We start from the raw sequence: 26384 nt of genomic DNA on the forward strand, positions 1-26384 counted from the left end.
TGAATGGGGGAGGGTCAGAGAGAGAGGGAGACACAGAATCGGAAACAGGCTCCAGGCTCTGAGCCATCAGCCCAGAGCCTGACGCGGGGCTCGAACTCACGGACCGCGAGATCGTGACCTGGCTGAAGCCGGACGCTTAACTGACTGCGCCACCCAGGCGCCCCATATACCAGATCTAGTTTAAGAGGCATTCAATTTAATTTTTAATTTACTAGAATAGAATATTCTAAGATAAGGCTTTATTACTATGAATTCAGCAATTTGTTTTAATTTTTTCAATAACAATTTTTACAAGGCAGACAGTCTTTAATCAGATCATCCATACAAAAAATAGGAAATTGACACTGAAACGACTACTATAACCAACTACTACATACTATATACTATATATATACTATATACTGTATACTGTACTATATACTATATATACTATACTATATACTGTATACTGTATACTATATACTATACTATATATATACTATATACTACTATAAACGACTACTATAGTTGCATGGTGCTATGCCTGCCAGTTGGACCTAGTTTAGGAAGTCAGTAAAGACTTTTCTTCAGCTGCAATCTGAGGGATGAGTAGAAGTTAACCAATCTGGAAGGAGAAAAAATGATTTGAAGCAGAAACCCTGTGGTAATGTGGAGTTTGACAAAAATAAGGATCAGCCAGTATGATTAGAGATGAAAGATCTGACAGGTGTGATACAATAAGGCAAGGAGAATAGGATGGGGTCAGATTACCCATGGCCTTTTATAACATGTCTTAAGGAAATTAGTCTTTATCTTAAGAGTAAGTGTTTTAATGTTTTGAAAAATGTTACTTTGGTTGCTCTGTAAAGAATGATTATGGGAAGGGAAGTAAGGAAGCAAGATGAATATGGACTAATCAAGAAGAGGTGATGGTAGCTTGTACTTGGATTGTAGTGGTGGTGATGTTGACAGCAGTTGAGGGAGGTAAGTGACAGATTCTAGAAATATTTGGTAGATTAAACTGACAGACTTTGGGCAAGTGAAAGAGAGTAGAACATCAAGGATAACTCCAAGGTCTGGCTTTTACAGACTTCATGGAAGGTATTATCATTTACTGAAATAAGACAGTAAATTTTTTTTAATAAAGGTTTTTATTTAATAAAGGTTTAACAAAGGTTTTTATTGAGTTATCTGTTTAGGATATAGAGATTGGAGAGTGGGAAACATTCATGCATTCCCTTTGGACCTGTTTGAGTTTCATGAGTTGGATATTTATGTCTGGAGCTCAGAGGAGAGATCTGAGATGGAGAAATAAATTTGTGAGGTCCCCTCTGACTACCCTTTTTACAGTGAAACACTGCTATCCTCTGCTCCACACACCCTTGGTTCTCCTGTGCTTTTCTCTCCCCCAGAGCACTTATTTTCTAACATACTATGTCATTTGTCATGTCATATGATACAAACATATGTCACATATCGCTTATGTTTATGGTATATCATTCATACCCTCCCCGAAGTCCCAAAGGGTAAGGTCCAGGAGGACATGAAATTTTGTCTTCACTGTGTCTCCCACCTGGAGATCAGTGCCTGGCATTTAGTAGGCCTTCAGTAAATATTTATTGGATGTTGAAAGAATGAATGAAGGGAATGAGATAGAGAGTATAAGGTTAGCTTGAGATAAGAAAAGGAATATTTCACTGTTAAGAGTTTAGGAAGAGAGAATAGAATGCAGTTGTAGGTATGTTTTTTGCATTTCATATTGGTAAGATGTTGGGGTTCTTGCCTAGTGGTTAGTTTCTCTAAAGTTGGAGGAAAGGTCATCTTTCATAACAAGAGAGAGAAGTGTCAGAGGATCAAAAAAGTTGGAGAAGATTTGCAGTAGCCATGGGGGCATGTGGAAGAATGCATTAACCAAAGAAATGTAGGATTGTTCCCTTGCATGGAGGTCTCCTTTGAGATCAGTAATGATGAGTTAATGGAACCAACTTGTCCTTTGGAGAACTCTCCCTAGTAATTGCTTGACTGCTCAGGTGCAATCATGCATGGAGAAAATGGATAATAATAGGATATCTAAGTTATTAATGTTGGTGAAAGAGCATTTTGAGTGATGATCAGGGTCCAAAATTTTACCTTGGCAATGGATGGTTATGATGGCGTGAAGGAGAGTATTACTGGACATAACCTGAAAGCGTACTGTTGGGAAAGTATTTCTTTTGGATCTGAAATGATGACAGGGCTTAGAGGAAGGAGGCTGTAAGCTGGATGCCAAAGATGTACACAAATGTGTACGTCTAATACTGCCTGTCTAATACTGCCTGTATCCAGGCAGAGGATGCCTGGAAAGTTAAAAAATGATAGCAGTGAGGAGGAGAGAGATGGTAATATAGTTGAGGGGCCTGAACATCAAAGAAATAAGTTGTTTTGTTTGTTTTTTAATGTGATGATAGAAGAGTAATTTTTGGAGGTTAGGGTAGGACCAGGGAAACCCCTTTTTTCCTCCAAGCCCTGAGGTGACTACCATGTGAAGGGAAAAAAATAAAATACACACACACACACACCACTGGATGGGCTGAAGTTAGTATTATATTTAGAGGAGAGCCAGCTTTATTTTAAAGTAAGGAGATACAATCAGAAAAAAGTTTGAAGATAAAATGTCTGGGTTATTGCTAAAGAAAATGCCAGAGGCACACTGGATCGGTTTAGAAGGTAGAGAAGCATAGGTAGAGTGAATTGGCAGGAAAGCACAGGGTGTTCTGGGCATAGACTTTTAGCAATATGATGAATGAAAGGTATTATGGTCTTATTTCAACTGCCTTTTTTTTTTTTCAATTGAAATGAAATTCACATAATGTACATTATTATTATTATCATCTTTAGAGAGAGTGTGAATGGGGGAGAAGGACAGAAGGAGAGAGAAAGAGAATCTTAAGTAGACTCCACACTCAATTGTGGAGCCTGATGTGGGGCTGCATCTCACAACCCTGGGATCATGACCTGAGCTGAAATCAAGAGTCAGATAGATGCTCAACCAACTGAACCACCCAGGAACCCCTAAATTAACCATCTTAAAGTGTACAGTTCAATGGCTTTAATGTGCATTTATAGTGTTGTACAGCCGTCACCCCTATCTAGTTCCAAAGCATCTTCAAAAGAGACCTCATACCCATTACGCAGTCACTTTCTATTCCTTCCTCCCATATCAGCTATCATTTTAAGGATGTTAGGCCCTGAGCTTAATGGCAGAGAAACACGTCTCACTTGGCTACTTGATGGTGTATATAGAATCACTCATTAGATAGATGCTCTAGAAACTGGATGTGCCATTATTGCTTCAAACCTATTTCTGAAATCAGACTCTTACAGCTCCTCTCTATCTGGACTTCATATCATACTCTTGTAACTGAGTCTAAGCCCTGGCAGACTTTTTACCTCCCCCCCCCCCGCCCCCCCCCAGTTATCATCATACTCTGATAAATTTCGTCCTTTCTGTTTTCACTGTTATCACTTTAACCTGCATCCTTATTAACTTTAGACTGCATCTTTCATAACCAGTCTCCTTGCCTCCAGTTTCTTCTTTATCCTCTAATGGATGGAGTAGTCCCTCTTAGATGCTGCTGCTAGATATTTAGTACCTGATATTCAGGGCACTCTGCCATCCACCCTTTCTCATATGGTTGTTTTGGTGATCAAATGAGGTAATATAAGTGAGATATTATACAAATGTCAAGTATTACTTTAGTTATTAGACTTCTTTTTCTCTCACTGTTAACTTTACCAGTCTCTTGTTTCAGTCAAACTAGTGTAGTCAGTATCCTTAAGCATACTTAGTGGTTTTTTTTTTTTTTCCTCTGTTGGCATCTTTGTTACAGCAATTCACTTTCCTGGACTAGTCTTCTTTTCTTTCTACTTATCTAATTCCCACATCTTACATGAAATCTTAATTTATTTGCATTTTGTGATCATTCGTTTGAATCAGTTGGAATATAGTTTGTATCACTTGTTTAGTGTTAGGCCTTTCTGCCTTAAATTGTTGTTTGTTTGTAACTATATTTTAATTATCTTGACAATAGGTTGTAAAAGTTATGAGGTAGGGAAAATGTCACTCATTGCCTAGCTGGGTATTCTGAATAAAATTATAGGCAAATGATTTATGATTATGATATACTATGGTATTGAGAGAGTGACCAGGAATTCTTTTAGGAACCTTTTTTTGCTTTTTATTAGCACATTAATTTTCAGTATATTTTAACTAAAAGTGATTGTTTTCCATTGAACTTGAGATTTATTTATAATCTCAAGAGAGGAGATTTAAAACTGGTTAGATTAGTTTTCAATACCTAATATATTTCAAATGATTAAAAATTAACAAATGTAGGAAGTTATATATTGACAATTGGAAAGACTGTATTTGTTCCTTACCCACCAAGTTCCTGCCTGCATTCTTTCTTATGTAATACTGTTTTTATTTTATTTTTAAAAATACTTGTAAACATTTATTCATTTTTTTAATGTTTATTTTTGAGAGAGAGAGAGAGAGAGAGGGGAGGAGCAGAGAGAGAGAGAGGGAGACACAGAATACAAAGCAGGCTCCAGGCTCTGAGCTATCAGCCCCCGATGTGGGGCTCGGACCCACAAACGATGAGACCGTGACCGGAGCCGTGTCGGAGGCTCAACTGACTGAGCCACCCAGGCGCCTCAACATTTATTCATTTTTGAGAGACAGAGAGAGACTTGAGAGACAGAGCGTGAGTCAGGGAGGGACAGAGAGAGAGGGAGACACAGAATCCAAGACAGGCTCCAGGCTCTAGGCTCTGAGCTGTCAGAGCCTGATGTGGGGCTCCAACCCATGGACCATGAGATCATGACCTGAGCTGAAGTCAGATGCCTAACTGACTGAGCCCCCCCCCCCACCCCGCGCCCATGTAACTCTGTTTTTAGATTGTATGCTCTTCAAGTATTTCTTTATGCAAATAACATACTCTTATTTTCACTTCCTTTTTCAACTAAGGTAGCATATTTTTATGTTTTTCATCTTATATGACAGTTGTATAATGGCAGGTTTTTTTTGTATCGATGCATAGAGAACTTCCTCATTCTCTCTTACATTTGCAAAATATTGCATTGGGTGGATGTATTAAATACCACCATTGGGCGGATGTATTAAGTAGCTCCATATTGCTCATTTCATTAAGATTTGGCTAGAATGAAGGTTAGCACCACTTCCTATAAAATTGTGCTTTTAATTACTTACAAGAGTCATAACCCAGGTGATACCAAGAGAGGAAGAAAAACAATGACCATCAAATTTGTGTTTTTTATTCACTTGACATAGCAAATTTAAGTGAAATTCAAGAAAAATCATGTGTTTGCCAAATACTGTTGAATTGTTTATTCTTAGGAGTTACAATAACATTTTAGAATTGAAAATCTTTGCTCTGACATGTGTCTAAAATACCAGTTTCTCAGGGCACTTGGGTCGCTCAGTCAATCAAGCATCTAACTCTTGATTTTGGCCCAGGTCATGGGAATGAGCCCCACGTCAGGTTCTACACTGACAGCATGGAGCCTGCTTGAGATTTTCTCTGACTCTCCCCTGTTCATTCATTCTCATTCTCTCTCTCTCTCTTTCTCTCAAAATAGAGAAATAAAAAATAAAATATGAATTTCTTTTTTTCCCTAGTGAAAAGTAACATACAAGGTTTATTGATCATATTAATTGCAGAGTATTTCATGAATTGCATCAGGAAATTGTTTTGAGTTCAGTTGTAAGAAACTCTAATGCAAAAAGTATAGCTAATTACCACCTGGGTCCCAAGTTAATTAAAAGCTCCCAATAATGTATGTAAACCAATTTGATAATAAATTACATTAAAAAAAAAAGCTCCCAATAAACAGTATTGTTTTGAATGGTAGGGTTATAGTAGACAAGACATGGAGAAGAGCAGAAGTTTTTAGTTGTATGTTAGGCACTCCAACTGAGATGATAGAGAACTTAAGGTGGTTTTCTGTTATTGGTGTACAAACCAAGTTCTTGCAAAATGCAGAAAAGAGGAAAATCAGTCGCAGAAAAGGAAGGAAGGATGCAACAGAGAGGGAGAATTAAAATCGTAAGTGCTGAGGTGACAAAAAGAAATTTTGTTGGGTGAGCATAAAGCAGCAAACTGAGAGGAAAATTCAGATAAGCCAGAAATTGTTGGGAAAGTGAAAGAAAACGGAGACAAAGATTTTCAAAGAATATTCAGAAGTTGTACAAATTTTGCCTATTTCAGAAAATAACAACAGCAAGTACCTAAACATTCAAAACATCTAGATTATAATACACATACCTCGTTTCATTGCACTTTGCAGATAACTGCATTTTTTTTTTTAATTGAGGGTTTGTGGTAATCCTATGGGGAGCAAGAATATCAGTACCATTTTTCCGACAGCATTTGCTCACTTTGTGCGTTCATGTCACATTTTGGTAATTCTTGCACTATTTCAAACTTTTATTTTTTATTTTTTTTATGTTTATATTTTTGAGGGAGAGAGACAAAGCGTGAGTGGGGGAGGGGCAGAAAGAGAGGGATATACAGGATCCAAACAGGCTCCAGGCTCTGAGCTGTCAGCACAGAGCCTGACGCGGGGCTCGAACTCATGAACCTCGAGGTCACGACCTGAGCTGAAGTCAGATGCTCAACCGACTGAGTCACCCAGGCGCCCCATCAAACTTTTCATTATTAGCATATTATGATGATTTTTCAGTGATCCTTGGTGTTACTATTGTCATTCTTTTGGAACACTGAGAAGAGCGCCCATCTCAGATGGTGAATTTGATCAAATGTGTGTTTTCTGACTGCTTCACCAGCCTGCCATTTCCCTGTCTCTCCCTCTTCTTGGGCCTCCGTATTCCCTGAAACAACAACAACACAAATTCGTCCAATTAATAATCCCACAATAGCCTCTCAGTATTCAAGTGAAAGGAAGAGTCATATATCTTGCACTTTGGATCAGAAGTTAGAAATGATTAAACTTAGAAAGGAAGGCATGTGGAAAGCTGAGATAGGCTGAAAGCTGGGCCTCGTGCTAAATAGCCAAGTTGTGAATGCAGAGGAAAAGTTCTGGAAGGGAATTAATAGTATTACTTCAGTGGACATACAAATGATAAGAAAGTCAAGTAGCTTTTTTGCTGATATGGAGAAAGTTTGAGTGGTCTGCATAGATCAAACCAGCCACAACATTCCCTTAAGCCAAACCCTACTCCATAGCAAGGTCCTAACTCTCTTCAGTTCTGTGTAGCCTGGGAGAGGTGAGGAATTTGCAGAAGAAAAGTTTGAAGCTAACAGTGGTTCATGAGGTTTAAAGAAGGAAGGCATCTACATAACATCAAAGTGAAAGGTATAGCAGCAAGTGCTGCTTTAAAAATAGAAGATCTAGCTAAGATAATTAGTGAAGGTAACTATGCTAAGCAATAGATTTTCAGTGTAGATGAAACTGTCTTCTGTTTGAAAAAAATGCAATTTAGGACTTTCATAGCTAGAGAGGAGAAGTCAGTGCCTGGCTTCAGAACTTCAAAGAACAGGCTCTCATTAGGAGCTAATGCAATTTTAAGTTAAAGCCAATGCTTATTTACTATTCCGAAAATCCTAGGGCCCTTAAGAATTATGCTAACTCTACTCTGCCTGTGTTCTAAAAATAGAACAACAAAGCCTGGATGACGGCACATCTGTTTACAGATATTCTAAGTCCACTGTTGATAACTGCTCAGAAGAAAAGATTCCTTTCAAAATATTACCGCTCACTGACAATGCGCCTGGTCACCCAAGAGTTCTGAGATGACTGTTGTTTTCATGCTGCTAAGCCAACATCCATTCTTCAGCTCATAGATCAAGGGGTTATTTCAATATCCAAGTGTTATTATTTAAGAACTACATTTCCTAAGGTTATAGCTGTCATAGTTAGGGATTCTTCTGATGGATCTAGGTAAAGTAAATTGTAAACCTTTTGGAAAGTTTTCACCATTCTAGATGCCATTAACAATGTTTGTGATTCGTGGGAAGAGGTCAAAATATCAACATTAACAGGACTTTGGAAGAAGTGGATTCCAGCCCTCATGGATAACTTTGAGAGGTTTGAGACTTGTTTGGAGAAAGTGACTGCAGATGTGGTGGAAATAGGAAGAAAACTAGAAGTAGAGCCTGAAAATGGGACTGAACTGCTGTAATCTTGTGATAAACCTTCAATGGATGAAGAATTGCTTCTTACTGATGAGCAAAGAAAGTAGTTTCTTGAGATAGGAACTGTTCCTGCTGAAGATTCTGTGAAGATTGTGGAAATGACAACAAAGGGGTTAGAATATTACAGAAACTTAGGTAATAAAGCAGTGGCAGGGTTTGAGAGGATTGATTCCAATTTTGAAAGAAGTTCTACTGTGGGTAAAATGCTATCAAACAGCGTCGTATGTGACAGAGAAATTGTGAAAGGAAGAATAAATTGATATGGCAGATTTTATTGCTGTCTTATTTTAAGAAATTGCCACAACCAGCCCATTCTTCAGCAGCTACCACCCCTATCCATCAGCAGCCATCAACTTTGAGGCAAGACCCTGCACTAGCAAAAGGATTATGATTTGCTGAAAGCTCAAGATAATGATTAGCATTTTTTAGCCGTAGAGTATTTTTTAATTAAGGTATATATGCTGATTTTTCAGATATGCTATTGCACACTTAGTAGATAGTTTAACATAACTGTTATATGCACTGGGAAACCAGGAAATTCATTTGACTTTATTGCGATATTTGCTTTATTGTGATAGTCTGGCCCCAAACCTGTAATATCTCCAGGGTATGCCTGTATTCTTACTAAATTAAACAGTACAGTGGACTCTTGAAAGACAACATGGGTTCACTTATACACTGTAAATATATTTTATGATTTTCTTAACGTTTTCTTTTCCCTAGCTTTATAAGAATATAGCATATAATGCATATAACACACAAAATATGTGCTAATGTACTGTTTATATTACTGGAAGAACCAACAATAGACTATTAATAAGTTTTGGGGGAGTCAGAAGTTATATGCAGATTTTCAGCTGCATGGCAGGGTGCCTCCAACTCTGCATTGTTCAAGGGTCTACTGTGTATCAATATACTTTAGAGGGATTCTCAGTAATCAACTACTAGGGAATATTGTTGCTTTAAAATGAATTCTCACATAACCAGAGTATGTAGAAAGGACTCATTCCTGATCATTTCAGTTAAATGTAAGTTATTGTAAATAATTGTAGATGAGATCTCAGGAAAGGCTTGAAATGATAATTTTAAATTGAGTTTTACTGAGAGTGGAATTCTGTGTCATTGTGCTTGGCATAGCTATTCATAATCTTTCTTTTTACTTTTTTCACTTCAGTAATTTTATATATTTGCATATAAGTGATTATCCCATTTTTGTGTCCAGAGTAGTAAATTTCATTTGTTGAATGCCTGTGAACCTGGATTTCTTTCTGCATCCAGCTACCAAAAGCTATGTAATTATGTGAAGTTGTATGTATACATTTATTTGGCCATTAAGTAATATTCAATTTCACTATGTGATTAGTACTATAAAAGATAAAGAAAAGAAATACAGCTGCTATGCTGCCTGTGACTTAGAGGATAGAGCATAGAGCTCATAAGTCCAGGTTGTCACATTCTAGACAACCCTCAAATAGTCTCAAAAATTGGGGCGCCTGAGTGGCGCAGTCGGTTAAGCATCCGACTTCAGCCAGGTCACGATCTCGCGGTCTGTGAGTTTGAGCCCCGCGTCGGGCTCTGGGCTGATGGCTCAGAGCCTGGAGCCTGCTTCCGATTCTGTGTCTCCCTCTCTCTCTGCCCCTCCCCCGTTCATGCTCTGTCTCTCTCTGTCTCCAAAATAAATAAAAACGTTAAAAAAAAAATTAAAAAAAAATAGTCTCAAAAATTACTTGAAGTTACTGCATGAAATTCCCCACACCTGGAAATTTCTTCATATACAGTACATAGTGTTATAAAAGCTACTCAGTAAAAGTTTCCAAATTTTTAATACCAGAGTTGTTCAATTTCTGCCTCTCTACATTGTTGTCACACTCAGTATATCCTTATGAGGATGGAACATCTCTCATTACAGAGTCCTTCTGCCTCTCTTTCTAAAATACAGTCAAAGTTTTTCATGGTGTTTTCTGTGGGCACAGGTGAAAATACTTTTGGAGTTAACAAAATCACCTAAGCTCCCTAACCAAGGAAATGAAGTGGATTCTCTTCTTTCCCAGTAGTATTGGAGAGCTCCCACAGAATTAATCCTAATTCCTGATGCTATCTTTCCTAGGAGAAAGTGCCTTTTGATTATGCCATTTACCTCTTAATAAATAAATTTAATCACATGAATTTCCTGGAGACCTGTGATTTGATCTATTCCTAGGAGCTTTCTTCTAAGATAACCTTAAAAATTTGAAATGGTTGCTTTGGTTTTGAGACCCAGTGACTGGTAGTTTAGACACACCCACTATCTGTCTTTAAATATATGCAAATAAAATATCCAATAAGGAGTTAATACCCAAAATATATGAAGAATTTAAACAACTCCAAAAAAACACAAACAAAACAAAACAAGAAACAATTCAATTAAAAAATGGTCAGAGGACCTGAATAGACATTTTTCTAAACAAGATACAGTGATAGCCAACAGGCACATGAAAAACTGCTCAACATCACTAATCATCAGGGAGATGCAAATTAAAACCAAGAGATATCATCTTACATATATCAGAATGACTAAAAAAAACCAAATGAAACAAGTGTTAGTGAAGATGTGGAGAAAAAAGAACCCTAGTGCACTGTTGGTGGGAACGCAAACTGGTGCAGCTGCTGTGGAAGACAGTATGAAGGTTCCTCAAAAAAAAAAAAAAAAAAATAGAATTACCATATGATCTAGTAATTCCGCTACTGGTTATTTACCCAAAGAAAATGAAAATAGACATCTGGGTGGCTCAGTTGGTTGAGCATCCAACTTCAACTCAGGTCATGATCTCACAGTTTGTGAGTTCAGGCTCGCCGCTGTCAGCGCAGAGCCCGCTTCAAATCCTCTGTCCCCCTCTCTTTGCCCCTCCCCCACTTGCATGCTCGCTCGCAATCAATAAACATTACAAAAATAAATAAAAACAGTAATTCAAAAAGATCCGAACACTCCTGTGTTCATTGCAGCATTATTTACAGTAGCCAAGATGTGGAAGCAACCCAAGTGTCCATCAAGAGATGAATGGGTAAAGGAGTGGTATATATGTATTATTATTCAGCCATAAAAAAGAATGAAATCTCGGGGTGCCTGGGTGGCTCAGTCGGTTAAGTGTCTGACTTTGGATCAGGTCATGATCTTGTGGTTTGTGGGTTTGAGCCCTGTGTCGGGCACTGTGCTTAACAGCTCAGAGCCTGGAGCCTGCTTGGGATTCTGTGTCTCCCTCTCTCGCTGCCCCTCCCCGGCTCGTGCTGTGTCTCTATCTCAAAAATAAATAAACATTTAAAAAAAAAAGAGTGAAATCTTGCCATTTGCAACAACATGGTTGGACCTAGGAGGTATAATACTAAGTAAAATAAGTCAGTCTAAGACTAGTATCATTGATTTCACTTACATGTGGAATTTAATAAATGAAAAAAGAAAAAGACAAAAACTAGGTGTATTGAAACAGACTTTCAGAATTTAATGATTTTTTAATTTTTTATTTTTTCAAAATGTTTATTTTGAGAGAGAGAGTGTGAGTAGGGGAGGGGGAGAGAGACAGGGTGAGAGAGAATCCCAAGCAGGCTGTCCATGCTGTTGGTGCAGAGGCTGTCGCAGGGCTTTATCCTACGAAATGTGAGATTATGACCTGAGCCGAAACGAAAAGTTGGTTGCTTAACTGATGGAGCCACCCAGGTGCCCCTAATGATTTTTTAAAATAAACTTAGCAGTGTCATTTTCATGTGAAACGAGTTTACATATTTTTACAGACTTTTCAAAATTACACAATGTATGTCCGTGGCACAGATTGTTTAAGAACAATGTGTACTTTTCTAGAAGTCATGCAACATCATAGCAGCAGTTTATAAATGTAACAAAATTAACTTTTTTACTTTGAAAATTTAGTACCTAGAAGAACTTTTTATTGTTCAATAATCTCAAAGCACTTGGGATTCATAGTGCCGATCAGAGTTGAAAGACAGCCCTGAAATATAGGAACTATCAGTCTAGAACCAAACCAAAAAGTCACAATAGCCCTCTGACTCTTCTGTATCCCAATGTTTATTAATTGACAAACAGTGACAGTGTGTTCTTCATCTGACCTTGATCTGCAGATGCCTCTTCTATGTCAAGACAAGTTAGTACTTTAAAATACTGAAATGTTTGAGACTCTTTTACTTGATGTGGCATATTCTGTTGCTTAGTTCAAATGGTCTAGGATGAAATGTGCTATGTACAGTTTGTGTAAGCCCTTTTTCATTTAAAATTAAATCATGAGTATTTTCTGTGTCATTAGGTGTTGATATCCAAAATTTTTCCTTAAGAGTATATATTAATGAATTCTGTAACCATGTTGTTATATGTAACAGTCATCTATTGTTGGACATGTGAGTTTCCAATATTTCATTATTCTGAGTATCCTTGCAGCTTAGTATTTGTACACATCTATGTAGATGTAGATATATACCAAATTTGAAGTTCTCTTATTTGTATAGTCTTATTTTAATATTTAATCTACTTGTGTCTTCACACATATTAAGTAAACCTGCTTTGGTATTTCCTTCACTATAGATTTCCATAAAAAGTTATAATCTATCAGAAGAATAATTTAAAATGCCAGATAATTATATAAGTCATACATGTAATGTCACAGAAGGCTTGAGTGCTCAAGAAAGACTTATTGAAATATCAGTATTTGTGATTGGACCTTTTTGTACTTTTGGTTGCCTAGTCAGTGCATCTCTCTTTTTCCCCTCCTTGTAGAGCTCTGATTGTTATTGTGTAGGTTGGTGTACCTATACATGGCCCTATCTATAGCTTAAATCTCTTAAGCTCTTTTTTTCTCATTTGGGATGGCTGAGCAGGTAAAAGGGAAAAGGTTCTTTGATAAAGATCTTTGGTTTTCTCAGTTAACTTATTCTGAAGCTGCCTTATCTTCCTGACTTCTTATTATATGAAATAGTAAACACTCTTGTAAGTTTAAGCCATTTTGAATGGTGCTATTTATTACTTGCTCCAGAAAGCATACGGTTAAACTTTGAGAGATGGAATTGGTTTTGTAGAGATGAAAAATCCTGCATATAAACATTTCTGGTGGGAGAAATCACATAAGCAAAGATGAGACATGTTCCAGGATTCATCAGACTTATGGACATACATAAGTTTCTCATGCCTTCTACCAAAGAAGGGAGAGTTGCCCTATCAGACTATCTGTTTTTAACAAAAGTGTTATCTCAGTGCTAAAGTGTTGTTTAGGACTCTTAGGGGTTTCTGAGGGTATCTTACCTCATTTTCTCCAGCAGGCTTGAAGCTTGGCTTTGGGGCTTGAATTGTGTTTCGAGTTCTCCTGTGAAGAAAGTTACAGTCAAAATTCTGTCAATAGGAGCTAATTAGAAAGCACTAGTGTCATGTGCTCACACAGAACCCTGGTTTGTAGCATAAAGTGTGGGAGCTGTGCTAGCACAGACCCTTTTTAGTTAAGGGTGACAGCTTATTAAATAATTGAATGCTTATCTTATGCCTTTCAAAATACTTAGTTCTTTATTAATAGGGAGCTTGATCGTTCTCAACTTTTCCCTCATGGGAGTGGGGTGAGAGTCCCAAACTAATACCTTATCTTTACATAATTCATTTATTAAGAAAACAAGTATTTAAGCACTTCCTGTGTGCCAGACACTATGGTCTTGGGAATATGGTTTATTATTCTAAGCAGGGTCACAATGGTGAACTAGCCTGAAACAATTTTACCTTCCCCCCCCCACCCCCCCGCCCCGAGAGAGAAAGAGCACGAGTGAGCCAGGGGCAGGGAGAGAGACAGAATCCCAAAGTGGGGCTGGAGCTCACGAACTGTGTGAGACCATGACCTGAGCCGAAGTCAGATACTTAACCAACTGAATCACCCAGGCACCCCAACAATTTTTACTTTGATAGAGCTGGGAGGACAGATACACAAATAAATAAGTAAATAATTTTAGTAAGTACTAGAAGAATGGAAGTCAAAGTTATGATAGTTGGTAGTATTTTAATTGGGTGGTCAAGAAAGGTCTCTCTGAGGTAACATTTGAATTAACATCAGAATAAGAAACCAGCTGTGAAAAGAATATTTTAGGTAGAGTGCAGTTGAAGAATCTAAAATAGGAGTGAGCATGGGGTATTCAAGGATGAAAAGTAAGGCAACTTGTGCCTAGACTGGGGGAATGAAGGGCAGAGGCCATATCTTGTAAGACAGTGTAGATCATGATAGAAGATTTTAAGTTTTACTCTCTGTGCACTGGGGAGGCACTGTAGGGTTTTAAGTAGGGACATGACATGATTTGAATTACAGCTTTAAAGATCACTCTGGCTACCATTGAGAATGGGTGGTAGGCTCTGTTTACCAAAGAGAGCAGAGATTAGCAGGCATTGATAGTGTAAAGCAAATATATAAATTATGGGAAGCCCTTATTTAAGTTTTTCTACTTCATACTCCGTCTTTTATCTTTTTTTCTTTTTTACTTTTGTGGCTTTTAATGAGTATGTTTAGCAATATCTCAATTGATTTAAATCTTTATGTTTTTCCCTTAACAACTCCATAAAGAGAAAAATCTTTTACCTATTTTCTATCAGTACTCAGTAGTTTCAGTTAACTACAGATTAACCAGCCACTTTAAAACTTAGGAGTGAACAACAAAGATTTATTATTTGTCATAGTTTTGAGAACTGATTGGGCTGCTCCTCTGTTGGCTTAGCCTGGGCTTACTCATGGGGCTCCATTTAGGTGGAGGTTTGGCTAGGCTGAAAGTCCAAGACAGCATTACCTACATGTCTGTCTGCTGGCATGCCTTGGTTCTCTTCTGTGTGGCCATCTTCTTTACAAGGTAATCTCAGGGCAGCTCTCCAAAAAAGTGAACAGCAGAATTTACCAGAGGCTCAAGGTTTGGTTTGGGAAGTTGTATAATCTCAGATTCCAGTTCTCTCTCTCAATGGACAGAGGAGCAAAGTCACACACCAAAGGAGAAATTATTACAACCATCTATGAAAATAATTACCACAGTCCACTCTCAGGCCACTACGTTTTATATTTCTCCCACATGGAAAATATACTTATTCTCTTCCCAAATTCCACAAAGTCTTATCTGATTATAGTCATGCTCTCCAAGTCCAAGATCTCTTGATCTGCATCAGGTTCAGATGTGAATAGGCTCCTTAAGTTCAGTTCCTTTGGTTCAGGAACTCTTTTGATTTGGACTCTTGTAAACTAAATAGAATACCAAATAAGTTAACTAAGTTTCTAGCTCAAAAAACTAGGTAAAGATGAGCAAATATCTTTCCCAGAATAAGTCAAGGGAAAGAAATAATCAAGAATGATAATCAATGAAATAGAAAATAAGCATGAAAATCAGTGAAACCAATAGCTAGCTGGTTCTTTGAAAAGATCCATAAAATTGACAGACCTGTCAAGAGATCAAGAAAAAAAGAGAAGACACAACAAATATCTGGAACAACAACAACAACAAAAAAGGATATCACTATAGATCCTGAAACATTAAAACTTAGATTAAAAAAAAACAACTTATGATCAAATTCCTTCTTGGATACAAACTGTGAAAGCCCACTCAAGAAGAAATAGATCAACCTGAACGTCCCTATGTCTATTACTTAGATTAGATTTGTAGTTAAAAATTTTCCCACAAAGAAAACTCCAGGGCTTTATAGCGAATTCTCCCAAACATTTAAAGAAGAAATAATGCCAATTCCACATAAACTCAGAAAAGAGAAGAGAAAAGGAACACTTCTCAACTTGTTTTAGGATGGCTGTATTATTACTCTGATACCAAGACAAAGACATGACAGAGAAAGAAATCTGTAAACCAATATTCTCAGGAACATATGCAGAAATTCTTATTGAAATATTAGGAAAGGATAAACAAAATAACAAATTGTAAAAAGTTAATACCTCATGACTAATGTAATGTCAAAATAAGGTTGGTTAGTTTAACATTCTGAAATCAGTGTGATTCATCATATTAATAGACTTAAGTGGAAAAACTATTGTAATTTCATTGCAGAGGATGCAGGAATTGCAGGAAAGTTGTACAGAAGATGCAGAAAAATGCCACTTGTGATTTAAAAACAAAAAACTAAAACTAGGCAAATTAGGAATAAAAAAGAACTTCCTTAAACTGATAAAAGATATCTAGTAAAAACCTAAAACTAATGCCATATTTAATAGTGAAAGACTGCATGCTTTTCTTTTATGATTGGGAATAATGCAAGAATTTCTGACCTTACCATTTCTATTCAACAGTGTACTGAAATTCCTAGCCAGTGCAGTAAGGTAAGAAAATAAATAAAAGACACATAGACTAGAAAAAAAAAAAAACACAACTGTCTTTATTCATAGACAACCTGCTTGTGTTTCTAGAAAGTCCTAAGGATTTTTTAAGAAGCCCTTAGAACTATTAAATCAGCCTAGTGAAATCACAGTATATATAATCAGTATACAGACACCATTTTTAGTTTTGTATACACTTATCAGATAATAGCAGTGAACAATTGGAAAGTGGAAGTTCACTAACAGTACCATTTATAATAACATAAAAAATGAAATACTTAAAAATAAATAATAAATGTGTACAAGACCACAAAATACTGTGATATAAAGAAGACCTAAGTAAATGGAGATGTATACTATTTTCATGGATCAGAAGACTCAAAAATTTTAAAATTTCAGTTCTCTCAAAATTGATCTATAGATTCAACAGAATCTCAATCAAAACCCTAGGAGGCTTTTTAGTAGGACTTGATAAGCTGAGTCTATAATTTATATGGAAATTCAGAAGATCTAAAATAACACGTTTTTTTTTTTTAATAGAACAAAATTTGAGGAATTAACACTATTTGATTTTAAGATTTGCCATGATAAAGTTGTAGTATTCAGGACAGTTGTGTTGTTATCATAAGGACAGATCAGTTGAACAGAGCAGAGTCTAGAAAGATGTACACATTTATGGTCAATTGATTTTTGACAAAGGTGCCAAGGCAATTGAGCATATGGTGCTGGAGGAATGGTATATCCTTCAGGTTTACGGTATGTGCTGTGACCCTTATGTCATACTGTATCCAGAAATTAACTTGAATGAATTATAGTTGTAAACCTAAGAGCTGAAACTTATTATAAAACTTATAGAAGAGAATGTGACTTTGCTAAGGCAATGTTTCTTAGAGAAAACCCAAAAAGCATGAATGATATGAGAATGAATATTGATAAATTTCACTTCTTGAAAATTAAAGACTTACTTCCTTTGAGAGACATGATTAAAGAGCAAGCAACAGGGCGACATTACAAAAAAAAAGTATCCTGAGATGAGTGTAATTTGTATATAGCCTTATTATGCAATCCATTACTCCAGTATAGTGTAGTAGAAAAAGTGCTGGGGTTTAGACTCAGGAACTTCTCATACATAATCCTAACTTTAGTACTTGTCAAAGGTCCAGTTTATGAAATTTAGTGTTTTTTCACATTCTCTGAGCCTTGGTTCATTCTTTTTTGTGAAATTGTAATATTCGTACCTATCTAATAGGCTTGTAATGATGTTCAAACAAAATAGGTATAAAAATATTAGAATGCTATTGCTATTTTTTTATTAAATTTTTTTAAAATATTTTTTTATTCTTGAGAGAGAGAGAGAGAGACAGAGCATGAGTGGAAGAGGGGGCAGAGAGAGAGCGAGACACAGAATCTGAAGCAGGCTCCTGGCTCTGAGCTGTCAGCACAGAGCCTGATGCGAGGCTTGAACTCACAAACCGTGAGGTCATGACCAGAGTTGAAGTCAGACGCTTAACCAACTGAGCCACCCAGGCACTCCATAGAATGCTATTACTATTCTTAATGTATCATTGTCATCATTATTGTTATCATACATAATTGGTCCTTAGTTACTCCCCTTAAATAATGGTTAGTATGAAAACACCTCTCCTTTTCACATAACCAACTATAATTATGTCTTTTTAAATTTTTTTTAGTGTTTATTTTTGAGAGAGAGAGAGCACACACGAGCACAATTGGGGGAGGGTCAGAGAGAGAGGGAGACACAGAATCTGAAGCAGGCTCCTGGCTCTGAGCGGTCAGCACAGAGCCTGACGTGGGGCTCGAACTCACGGACCACAAGATCATGGCCTGAGCCTAAGTCTGACGCATAACCAGCTGAGCCATCCAGATGCCCCTAACTATAATTATATCTAAGGAGAGTGTACAGTTTTTAAATTTTTTTTAATTAAAAAAATTTTAATCTCTACACCCAGTGTGGGGCTTGAACCCACAACCCTCATATCAGGAGTCGCATGTTCCATGAACTGGCACTGACTGAGCCAGGCAGCATTCCCTGAAAAATTTTTAAAATATTTTACTAGTTGTATGAACATCCATAAACTCCAGTTTATCCTTCTGATCCTTGTTGACCATGGAAATCAAAAGTGGATGTAGTCTTTTTTTTTTTTTTTTCTCTTAAGGGACAGTCTGCTCACACTACTTTTGTGTGTGCTCTGTAGTTTTATACCAAGCCAGTTCTTTTTAACGTTTATTATTTATTTTTGGGACAGAGAGAGACAGAGCATGAACAGGCGAGGGGCAGAGAGAGAGGGAGACACAGAATCGGAAATAGGCTCCAGGCTCTGAGCCATCAGCCCAGAGCCCGACGCGGGGCTCGAACTCACAGACCGCGAGATCGTGACCTGGCTGAAGTCGGACGCTTAACTGACTGCGCCACCCAGGCGCCCCAAGCCAGTTCTTTTTAACAGCAGTACTTTTATGAGCTATTGAAGAAACATTCTCTAGAGAGGTAGAGATAATAAGTAATAATTGTGTCATTTTCCTATAAATAAATATATACTATGTGTCATGTATTTAAACTATAATAACTAGGATTAATTGGTCATTAGTTTACTTTTTTAGTGTAGTGAAATTCAGCTGTGCTCTAAAACATGTAATGATCTACTGTAAGGAATGAAAGATAGTTAAGTGGTTACAAAGAACATATTAGGTACTTTGAGCTAAAAAAAGAATGATTTCATGTCAAATGAGATAAACTGTATTGCTTCACAAATCTACTTGTTTTTGGCACAGGGAAATTGAGTTTTTTAATATCTGAAAGTTAGATTACAGAGACTCACCCATGACTCATCCATTATACATTTAAACTTTCTATATTACAAAGGTTAAGAACCTTTTGTTTATCAACGACGACTGAACAAAAAAGAATGGCAACCAAGGTCACTTTCAAGAAAACCAAATTAAGGGATTTGGGAGCAAGAAAATTAGAAAACATTATCGTCATTGTACTTGTAAAGTACATGTACATATGTACATATTACATAGAACAAAGAACATATTAGGTACATTGAGCTAAAAAGAAAATGATTTCATGTCAAATGAGATAAACTCTATTGCTTCACAAATCTACTTGTCTTTGGCACAGGGAAGATGGGTTTTTTAATGTCTGAAAGTTAGATTATAGAGACTCACCCATGACTCATCCATTATACATTTAAACTTTCTATATTACAAGAGTTAAGAACCTTTTGTTTATCAAGGACCACTGAACAAAAAAGAATGGCAACCAAGGTCACTTTCAAGAAAACCAAATTAAGGGATTTGGGAGCAAGAAAATTAGAAAACATTATCATCACTGTACTTGTAAAGTACAGCATTATTCTTCATTTTATATTAAGGTAGATAGGATATGAGACAGTAGAATTGGAAATAATTGAAAGAAAAAAACCACTATCTTCCTTGTGTCTTCCTTTTTTCAGTTGTTCACTACCTGTTTAGTCACCCAGTTCATTGGGACAGGATGAGAAAGATGGACAAGAGGAATGATACAGGATTGGTAGTGAGGATGGTATAGCTGAGGTAGACAAAGAGATTTATAAATTGGTTCTGGAGGATTTAAAGTGGGTATTAGTATTTCCATACAGAGACCCAAAATTCTTTGGATTGTGGTAATAAGTTATTACTGTTTGTTATTCATAGTCATTGAAGTTCTGTAAGTTTCTTACTAGCAGTGAACTATTATTCCACCTCTGTTCTTTCCAACTTTATGCTACCTTTTTACTAAAGAAAATTATTCTTATATGTACAACATAATCACTTTATGGAGTACTTGTTATAGGCCAGATTCATAAGCCAGAGGCACCTAGTTCCTTGGATCAGTCTCTGTGTGATTTGGATCTTCTTATTCATGGCTTTTAAAATTTGTTTTTCTATAGAAAAAAAAAAATGTCCTTTCTGTTTGTGGGAATAAAGTGCAACAGATTTTGTTGAATACAGAATAGTGATTGGACCTGCTGATGTTGCCAAAATAAATAAACCTTTGAGACTGGTGACTTTGTTTTTGTATCTTCCATAATATTTTATGCAAAGTAGAGACTTAATATTTATTAATAAAAGTAAGATTGTTATTTGCATCATTTAGAATCCTCATGTGTTAGAAAAGGTAAAGAGCAATAAGTATGTTTGATGGCTAAGAATAGCATCGAATTTCAAAGTGTGATCATCAAGAGATTTCTTGAAGGCAACTTCTGGGAGAAAACTGAAAAATCACTTCAAAACATTACCAAGTGCTGTTTGTATTTCCGCTTGCCCTTCAGTATATTATGCTACTTCGTTTTGCCCTACCTCCTTAGCCCTTTACCCACAATTGCTTTTTTTTATACCTCAGTTATTAGGGCTTATAAGGGTGCCTCATTTGAATCTCTGTCTTTCTGTTATTTCCTGTTTCTCACTGTCTAAGAAGACCACATACCTATTATTACTTTCATTTAATTAAAAACAAATAACTGGCTGTTGCCTTAAATTACTATAGTAGAGCTCTTAAGTATCTTAGAATCCCAGGCCTGGTCAGTTCTCCATATTTCAGATAACAAACTTTGATATCTGTTCCACATCCTGATGATCGGGAATCTATAACGTTAAAAGGAAAGAGCAGTGTTGAAATGTGACCTTGCACAAGTCAGCCTCATTTAGCTGGCTTTCTTTATCTGCAAATTTGAGAGAGTTAATATTTGTCCTTGAACCTAATAGAATCTGTTGTGGGTTTAAAATTAAACAAAGCCTTGTAAGCTGCACAAAACCTCTGCAATTCTAAGATATTATAGGGATAATATTTCTAAAGTACCACTTAGAAAAGGCTACATTAAAATAAAACATTCACACTTCTATGAAGCAGCAAGGGGTATCTTTTCAGTCTCTTCATTTCTTTTTCTGTAGTAGCCTCTCAATCCTTGATGGAAATTCAGTCCACCTCTAAAAGCCTAGGGCAAATGTCACCACCTTCATAATTTATCTCTTTATGCCCTGAATTAAAAGTAATATCACCCCTTAGAATTCAGATAATTCAGATTCAGTAATATCACCCCTTAGAATTCAGATAAAACCTTTAATGGACACAGCAGTTGCCTTTTATTTTCAGTCTTTTCAATCCACCCATTACTCTTGAGTGAAACATCTAAATATTATAAAATAAATTGGAGTAGGGCAGTAGTCACTCAAACCTTAAATGTGTCTAAGATCACATGGGGAATTTTGATCTCTCCCCTTAGAAGTTGGGAGTTAGAAGTTGGGAGTCAGGCCTTCTGCTTCCGACACACTGTGCTTGTGTTTTACATGGTTGCTTGTGTTTTACATGACTTCTCCAGCAGGTCTTTTGCACATGATATTGCCTTAGTCTAGAATCAGTGTTTCCTTTCTCTCTTTGTTTGTGTGGTACCTATCCATAAGATCTGAGGTTTATCATTAATTCCTAAGGGAATCTTTTCCTAGCTTACTAACCGATTCCTAGTAAATCCTTAACTAGGTCAACTCCCCCACATTATATATTCTCAGAGCACTGAGTATTCCATCACAAGTGAAGCTTTGCCATGTATTTGTAAAATTATTTGAATAATGACTTTCACTAAACTGGAAGCTCATGAGGGTGGAAATTATATATGTTCTTGTTCTGTGTTATATTGCTATTGCCTGCATATATGCCTATTGTCTATAGTTCCTGGAACACTGTCTTAGCTTAGTAAATAGTGTGCATAGATGAGTAATAGTCCACAGACATCATTTAGACAAGTATTGGACCAGAAGTTCTGGACCCTTACATTCTATCCCTGGCTTACAACTGACTTGTAAGTTCTCTTTTAACCTTTCTGTTTGGGGATCTAAAACTGAGTGAAACCTGTCCTACCTACAGGGCAGATGTTCACAGGGTATTGAGGACATTATCGAGGACATTAAGTGAGAAATGTGCAGGCACTTTGAAAAGTCTAAAGTGCTATTTAAATATAAAGTTACATTAAATAGTGATATGAGTGGAAGACACTCGTGGATACAGAGTGTAATACGTGAGCCATGTTATCGTTATTTATTGTTTAAGCCATAGGAATTGCATTTCAAGATGGAATTTAATCTCTACTTCTTACGTTTGACTTCTTGTTTATTTCACAAATTATAGCTCTCACTATCCATTCTTTATGGTAGTGAATATCATTTATTTCTACTTGTGAAAAACATGAACCAAAATTGCCCAAGACTAGCCTTCAGATTTCTTTTTATGGTTCAGCAAGCCCTGTGGTATTAATATGTACCTCATCTTTCACAAATGGCTTATCTATGTGTTTGTAATTACTTAATACTATGTGCTGTTAGGCATAAAGGGATTGTATATGTTAACTGGGTAAAATGGAATAGGAAAACATCAGTTAAACATATTGAATGGATACTTTGGTATATTTTTGGAACAGGGCAAGATACCCTCGACTTTTAAAACAGACTCTATATGTGGTCATTCCATAATTTTCTTCCACTAGCCTATTAAAATATATTTATGTTGCCCCCCCTCTGTGTTTTATGTTCCCAGTTCTGTCTACCTTCATCCTTTTTCATTCCTCTAATTTTTCCTCTTTTTAACTTCAACAATTTGGGTTGCAGGGGAAAAAACCTGGCACTTAATCAAGAACATGATCTCATTGCTTTCAATGGCTTAGAAAAGAAACATTTTAAAGCAGTTGAAAGATTTCACTTTGGAAAGTAGGTACTGCATAACTAAGTGTGTTGGTTCCCAGCAGAGCCTTGAGTAACCTCTTTCCAGCCATCCTCATGTTTTTTCTCTTCTACTTCCTGTTCAGTGAGCAATAGCCTAGGTTTAAAAAAAAAAAAAAAAAAAAAAAGGCCAGTAAGACTTTACTTCTGGCTCTCTTGCCAGGGTATTGTTTTCTGTTCTTTCACTCTTCTGCATAATACTTGTATATTTTTGTAGCATAATGTTTCTAGGCTTCATCACCTGTATAGACATAGAATATAATTGTTAGTTCCCTCCTGCTCACACAAGCCCCCTAGCCCTTTTCAGAGTTCCCTTAGGTATTTTGGGGAGTCTGAGTGGAATGTAACATGTGTTCAGGAACATGAAGTGAATATTCTTTTCTTACAGCTTACTTGGGAAGTCCATCCCCCTCAAGCCACCCCAGTGTGGTACCTTTTCACTGCCACTGCTGCTGGGTCTTCTGTGAGGGGTAGTAGCTAGATTCTGTCTTTGGTGCTTTCAGAGCTGCCAGCCTTCAGAGTACCCGGGAGTGCATGGCTGAATTAGAGTTCTCCCTACTTCCCATCTCTGTACGCTTTGTTCCCAAATCCCAAAGCAGCAGAGTTTGTGCTCAGAGTTTCAGTCTCTCTTGAAAAGATTTCTTATCTTTTCCATCTATCCTTTTATTTCTGGGCTCAAAACCAGTTCAGAGAGCCAGATGGAAAAAGATATCATGCCATTTCTCCCATTGGCCTTTATTTCATCTCACTCTCCTTTGCTCACCCTCTCGCCCTCCTCTAAATTCCTGCTGAAATTTGCATCATCCATGATAGTTGCTGAATTCTTAATCGTACTTGGAATCAGCTCAGTCAACCTGTTACTTCTTTAAAAACTGGTTTCACTTGCTACAAAATTCAAAAGATACAAAAATATGTCCAGTGAAAAGTCTCTTAGTACTTTCATCCCACAGGTGTCAAGTTCCCCACCCTGGGGGAATCAGTATTACCAGTTTCTTCTGTTTCCTTCTAGAAATTCTTTATGTGTGTATAAATAAATCGGTATAGTTAATGTATACATTCTTCCCCACTCTCCCCCTTCTCCTTCACAAATGACATGTTTGCTCTGCTTGTCCTTGTTCTATTCACTAGAAGACTGTTTTGCATTAGCAATCAAGACTTTGCTTATTTTTTAATGGCTGCATTGCATGGTTATATAATAACTTATTTATCTTGTCCCCTAATGTTGGATATTTAGGTTGCTTCTAATCTTTCTCTATTACAAGTAATGCTGCAGAGAATAACATTTAACATAAGTTATTTTACCCATCTATATCTGTGGGGGGTAAATCCCCAGAACTGGAATTGCTAGGTTAAAGGTTATGTAATTTAGAACCTGCTGCATTTTCAGTTACTAAATTCTTAGGAGTTTGTTTTTGATTTCTAGCTTATATTCTAGACTCCTCCTTTAATGAGCTGTGTCACTACCTCATTTTATTTGGTGATTGCTCAGGTAGTACCCAGGAATCATAAAGAAGTGGACCAGGTAAGGAGAAAAAATAGATTGTTCTTGTTTTTATACTTTTCATAGAGATAAAAGTACAAAGAATTATTTCTCTATCCTGGAACAAACCTTAGTGTAAGCTTGGTGATGAATGGCAGCTGATATTTAGTGTCTAGAAATAGTAGGGACTGTGCTGAACTGGAGGGTGCATGCCTGATATGAAGGGGGGCAGTGCAATTCAACTCCAGCCAATTGTTGGCACACTAGGTATTACAAACTTAGTGGTGACTCAGTGGTGACAGATGCTGCAGTTTTTTTCTTTAATTCAGAAGGCTTCATGTTTATATTCTGTCTCCTAACGTCAAAATTCCATGTAGACCAAACAAAATCCATGGGATTGATCCAACTTGCTAAGCCTCCAGTTTATGCCCTCCACTGTTGCACATACAGAGGTAGCTTATTTGGTCTATTTCTCCAGCTCTGACTCCCACATTTTCTGGTTCTTCATCATCTGCTATCAACTAGATACTGCCTCTGGGTGTTCTATTGATTCTTAAATATTCAGTTCTGGATATCATCGTTTTCTATTTTCTTAAATCTTTATTTGAAACTTCCTTCACCCTTGAGGACAACATACAGAATCATGAGATTTAATATCTCATTTCTATTCATTTAGTTGCCATATCCCATGACTCCAGCAAGCATTTTCTATTTTAGAGGTGTAAAACTTTAGCAGGCAGGATCAGAAAACACTGATATTCATTGTTCTTTCCATGATCTCTACCAGAATTCTTTCTAGATTTTGGTCATTATTTGAAGGGACTGGGAGGATATGAGCATAGATGTTAATAAGTATTCAAATAAAACTTAGCCAGGCTGTAGTCATTCATGGCAGCATTTTGAATGTGTTTTGTTCAGTGAGGTATTGGAAGAGGAATTAATACCTTGAGCCAAAGTCCCCAGACACTGATGATTCCCATTGGATCAAAAACTGTTACCTACGTAGTTCATATTTTTGTATTCCATGTTTCAGAATTTCCTACTAGAGAGTGTTATACAATTGTTAATATTACCTCTTCCCTCCCTCTTGTCATAGACTTCCATTGCCCCCATCCCAGTCAGATGGTTAGAAACTACTGCCCTTGATGTTTTTTCTCAAATAGTTTAAGTCACTTATTCATACTTAGAGTAATTAAAAGGTTATTTGGAGGCACTATAAAAAAAAAAAAAACACCTAGATTTGGGAGGAAAACTCTTGGGGCAGTGAGTCCTGACAGTTACTGGGAAGAAGCAAGCGTTGTCCAAGCAGTTCTTGGCTGAGAGCTGTCTGTCTAGCTCTCCATTTCTGCATGCTCACAAAACTACTTTCTCATGGTATAGTTTTCCAAATAAACTCCCCTACTAGAAAGCAAGTGTTCTCAATACCAGCCATTACATTGTCTTTCTGATAGTCTCCTTAAATTAGTTTTCTCTTAGGTTACACTAACCTTTTTGAAAGATTGATAGTTCATACTGACAAAGGAGCAAGGGAGCTAACCTTTCCAAGTGCCTACTTTAGGAGGTTTTTTCTGTATTTTATTTTAGTCCTCATAGTGACCCCTTGAGGCAGATATCACTGTTTACAGTTCGCGGAGGAGGAAACCAGGGGTT

At 36.9% G+C, this 26384-nt stretch overlaps 1 protein-coding gene across 9 annotated transcripts in view; it reads left to right on the top strand.

The window, feature by feature from the left end:
• The window catches only part of HMBOX1 (homeobox containing 1), a 196810-nt gene that overhangs the window by 31913 nt on the left and 138513 nt on the right, over positions 1-26384 (top strand). The window lies entirely within an intron of this gene.

The sequence above is a fragment of the Felis catus genome, chromosome B1, assembly GCF_018350175.1.
Source record: "Felis catus isolate Fca126 chromosome B1, F.catus_Fca126_mat1.0, whole genome shotgun sequence".
Lineage (NCBI taxonomy): Eukaryota > Metazoa > Chordata > Mammalia > Carnivora > Felidae > Felis > Felis catus.